Below are 4,780 nucleotides of genomic sequence, written 5' to 3'. Positions count from 1 at the left end.
AAAAAAAAAAAAAAAAAAAGGCAGGAACCTAAATTCTGAGACCAAATGTAAAAGTCAGATTTGGTGGTTCTCAGTGACAATGGGGAATCTCCAAGGGGTGGGATGGGGAGGAGTGGGGTGGTCAGAGATGGTTTCTCTTGTTGGCTTTTATGTCTCACTGATTTTCATCTTCCACATCCTGCAGCGCTTCTTTATTCTGCTCTTCACCTGCAAGAAGACAAAATTATTCATATTGACTAACTCAGGCTAAATAGTAGTCATAAACATGTCATTACAAGCATAAGGAATCCTTACATTTGCTACAATTGTTGTGACACAGACAGGCAAAGGCTATTTATCCTTCACACCTAAGAAGCCCAAATGAAGAAGGGCTACTGATCATGGTCCTGAAACTGTTCATAGTCAAAACGAAGGAGGGGTGGGATGGGGGACAGGATGAGGACGGGACAGACTCAGACCTGATGCACAAAGTCAATGCTTTAAAAGGCTCTCAAAATGTACAACCCAAGTAATTGTATTCTTAAAATCTATTTTGAAGTTTTCATGTATACCTTGGGTCAAAATACTCTCTCAATAACCTCACTTCTTCAAAACTCCAGAGTATTTTGTTTAGTATCAGAAATGCTTTAAAAAAACACACACACAAACCAAAAACATGGACTGAGTAGTAAAATGCTCCAAAGGCATTCTATAGTGTTCAATATTTGTATCTTGGTCAGATACATCAAACTACAACCAGATTCCTCAATTCACAGTGAAACTGCATGCTCAAAGTAAACCAACCAGACTGCTGAGGTTATTAAAGAAGAGCATTTGGACCAGTTCTCTCATGCTGTTTCTCTTTAAACATAACAATTAGCCTAGGGTGTTCCAACTGCTCTGACATGCAACAGAAAGCCAGTCTAGTTCACTGGTGGGTCATTTACCTGAAGCATCAAACAAATCAGCCATAATAAAGCATGCAGAGGCTTTCAATAAAATAGGTAAAAAATTATCTTCTTTTGTATTTTAAACAAATCACATAATGCCTATATAGTTAATAGTCTGAATAAAAACAAATCAAGAACCAATTAATGGGTGTGAGGGTACAGCTCAGTAGTAGACTGTGCTTAACATTCACAAGGTCCTGGTTTCAATCCCCAGTACCACATAAAAAATATTAAGATACTATCTATATATTTTTTTTTTTTTGGGTGGGGGGAGACACCCAAGAATCAAACTCAGGACCTCAGGCTTGCCAGGCAGGTGCTGCACCACTGAGCTAAATCCTCAGTCCAATATCTAAAACTACTGAGAACAAATTTTAATAGTTGAAATGAGACCCACCCACTCATAAACCCTGATTGATCAGGTTGGACAAGTAACACTAAGACTGGCTGCCTATCAGCATGAAGCATTTTCATTCAAAAACTTTTACGCCTTCAATATGAAAATAAATGTTACCACAGCATTAAGAATTAAAGACATATGTAACTATGAAAACTTACTTCAAGCACATGAAGATTTTTGACTTGGTACATACAAAAGAACATGCAACGACAAAAATAACCATCAAGAAGTGAGAGATAGCCAATTGTTCCCCCAAAGAACAATAATGAATTCAAACTGGGAAACAAAAAAGAGTCACATTCATTCCCATTTTTAACAGGAATACACTGCCAAAATACAGTTAACATACAACACTAGAACCCACTCTAACTCATCCATAAACAACCATTGCTTTGCCAGAAGTTCCAAGTAATTTTGGCATAAAAGTCATCTAAGTCACATCCAACCATACACAGGTAGGCAGGGGTAGCAGGCCACAATAGATGTCTTAGAAGGTTTAGCACCTTGGAATGTAGAACAGCCAGTTTTATAAGCAACAGGATGATAATGCAGGCATGATTAGTGAAGAACCAAAACCAAAAAGCAAATTCACTGTGCCATGATAATGACTTACAAAGTAGAGTTTTTAGGAAAGGAAGAGTTGGATTTTCCTTTAGGAATCTATATTGTAAGGAGAAAGGGAGGGAGAACAATAATATGAAAGCAACATTACAAGAAAAGTAAACCAAGAGAGCAGGACAAAGGAAAACATCAATGACATAGCCATCAGATTTTAGTTTTATACTTTGCATAAAATTCAGTCTAAAAAATAAATTGCTCAATTCTTCCTTTTACTACTAATAAAATGTGATAATACCCAAAGGTATATAGGAGAAAAAAGAACTTCCCTGGTAGGCAATTCTTTGCCTGTTATTTCTGTTTTTCCACTAAAGGGAGGGACTGGCAGGTAGAACTCACATTTCCTTTCTATGGACATGTGTCTTTGAAATAAATTATATATATATTTTCAATGCACTTTGACAAACATTTTTTTCCTGTATTAAAGACATTCAAAAAAATAAAAATTAAAAAGAAAAAAAGACATTCAAGTTTCAGCCAGGCATGGTGGCTCATGCCTCTAATCCCAGCACTAGGGAGGCTGAGGCAGGAGGATCGGTGCAGGTTCAAGCCCAGCCTGGGCTACAAAGTGAGCTCAAGGCCAACGTGAACTGCATAGTGAGACCCTGTCTCAAAAAGACCTAAAAAAAAAAAAAAAAAAAAAAAAAGACATTCAAGTTTCTAAAAATGTACTCCTTTTCTTTGGAAACCTTTCAAAATGCCTTATACTTTTTCAGCCTATAATAAAAAAGGAGAAAGCCTAGACCTAAATGATCCATAAACTAAATGAAAGTAAAACTACAAATTCAGTAACAATTCTTACATTACTTAGTATTAAATCTATGTCCCAAAACCAATTTAATAAAATATATAGTACTAAGAATTTTTAGCAAAACTAGTAAATAATTTCCTAGCTTCCATTTTAACAGCAAACTCTATTAAACTACCTTGCTGATGCTCACACCTGTAGTCCCAGCACTTGGCATGAGACAAATGGATCACCTTGAGTTCAAGTCCAGCCTGGGTTACACAATAATTCAAGGCCAGCCTGGGGCTGGGGATTCAGCTCAGCAGCATACCACCTGCCTGACAAGCATGTGGTTCTGAGTTCAATTCCCAGTATCATAAAAAATAGAATAACGTAACAATAAGCAAGGCCAGCCTGAGCTACATAACAAGACCCAGCCTCAAAAAACAAAAAAACTGAAAACAAAAACTAATCATGCTACTTCACTGCAAGTATTTTAAAACTAAAACTACCTAATTTAATAAATTTAAAGCAGCAGTGTTTTAATCAGTTTTATAGTCTGAATGACATGAAGTAATTAAATTTTTCTTAATTACAAAAAGTATTCCAGGATTAAAAGATAAACCACATCCTAAAATGTAACACCTCTGTACAAAGAATCATCCCAACTATGAATATGTAAGCAGTTAAAGGTAGTAGTCCATTTTTAAATAATCCATATATGTTAAAACTTAAAGACTACTTTAGTTCTATTTAAATAAAAAACATTCTACCTTGATCAACTCATGGTTATCAGTGATAATGACCTAAAGAATTAGAAAATATAAAAATTTCATTCATTTTATAAATTAGCTATTTAAGTTCTCTAATGTCTGAAAAGATGCATTATACACCTCAGGTCACACACCTATAAATATTGTACATGTCTCCAGCGGTGGGAAGGGTAGTTCCCTCAGGACAAAGTAGTATTATTTAACAAGCCTCTTTACATGCTTTCCTTTTATTTTCTTGAAAACACAGAGATGCAGTACTGCTCTCCTCTGAGCTGTGGGGTGACTATGTACAGTCTGTAGCAGTTTCTGACCATTCTTGACAGTTTCTATTACAATATTTTAAGCTAGAAGAACCTAAGTCATCAGGCTTAAAGACAGTAAATGAGCTTTAGGCTCCAAGGACTGTTAATGATTGTCTGACGTGCTACACACAAAAAAAAAACTCTGTAGCTCCACCTGAACTGCTGGAAAAGTGAGTAGGTCACATAGCACATCTCTCATACCAATCCTGATCCTGCCAAATATATAAACACTTCATAAAAATTTACAAGTTGAGCCACCTAACAATTCTCATATTAGCAACACAACCTAAAATTAGTCAGAATTTTTAGTCTTTTCAGAGGAAAGAACATGACAACACTTTCACTTTTTATAAGTATGTAACATTTCCAAACACAACACAGCATGTTGGTTTGACTAGAGAACGTGGTCTCAAGTAATGTCATATACACTGTAGTTTGAGCAACACTCTTAAAGGAACTACAATTAAAACCAAAAAAATTCCTCCTTCCAAATTCTACCACCACCACACCAACAAAAAAAAATCCCACAATGATCACAGTATACTGTGACCTACCCTGTGGGATAGGTCGGGCATATCACATGCTAAGCAAGCGCAAGGCCCAGGTTCAATCTAAAGGGGGGAGAGGAATGATTTTTGAAAGTAAGGATAACAAAGTTGAGCTTATATCTTTAAAATAAAAAATTACATGTTTCCCAAATCAGAATCTATAACACAATCTAGCAACTGTATAGAATTCCTACCCAACTAAATATTACCTACCAAAAATAGGTTGCATTAGAGACCTCTTAAATGAGGACCTAGGACTAGGTACAGTGGCATACAGTTGTAATCCCAACACTTGGGAGGCTCTGGCAGGAGGATCACTGGAAATTTAAGGCCATCCTGAATTACACAGCAAGAAACTGTCTCAAGGGAATGAAGGAAGAGAGGGGCAGTTAGGTAAAGAAGAAAGGAAAGGACAGAAGGATGGACAGACGGCCCAACCTAGGGACAAGATAGGTCATTTCCCTATAGAATCCAACAGGGAAA

General features: G+C 36.4%; 1 long non-coding RNA gene across 2 annotated transcripts in view; it reads right to left on the bottom strand.

Annotated features, from left to right (window-relative positions):
* Nucleotides 1-4,780, bottom strand: part of LOC111817845 — an 8,771-nt gene continuing 3,991 nt past the window's right edge. Inside the window, exons 3-4 of one of the 2 annotated variants that reach the window (XR_002821948.1) lie at nt 1,943-1,989; nt 1-207 (exon numbers count right to left, since the gene is read on the bottom strand). This is a non-coding gene — a long non-coding RNA (uncharacterized LOC111817845). The remainder of the gene's footprint in view (nt 208-1,942; nt 1,990-4,780) is intronic. The other variant, XR_002821947.1, reaches the window with a different exon arrangement.

Source organism: Octodon degus, unplaced genomic scaffold (assembly GCF_000260255.1).
Source record: "Octodon degus isolate 3935 unplaced genomic scaffold, OctDeg1.0 scaffold00072, whole genome shotgun sequence".
Lineage (NCBI taxonomy): Eukaryota > Metazoa > Chordata > Mammalia > Rodentia > Octodontidae > Octodon > Octodon degus.
This window is presented reverse-complemented; position numbering and strand designations above follow the sequence as displayed.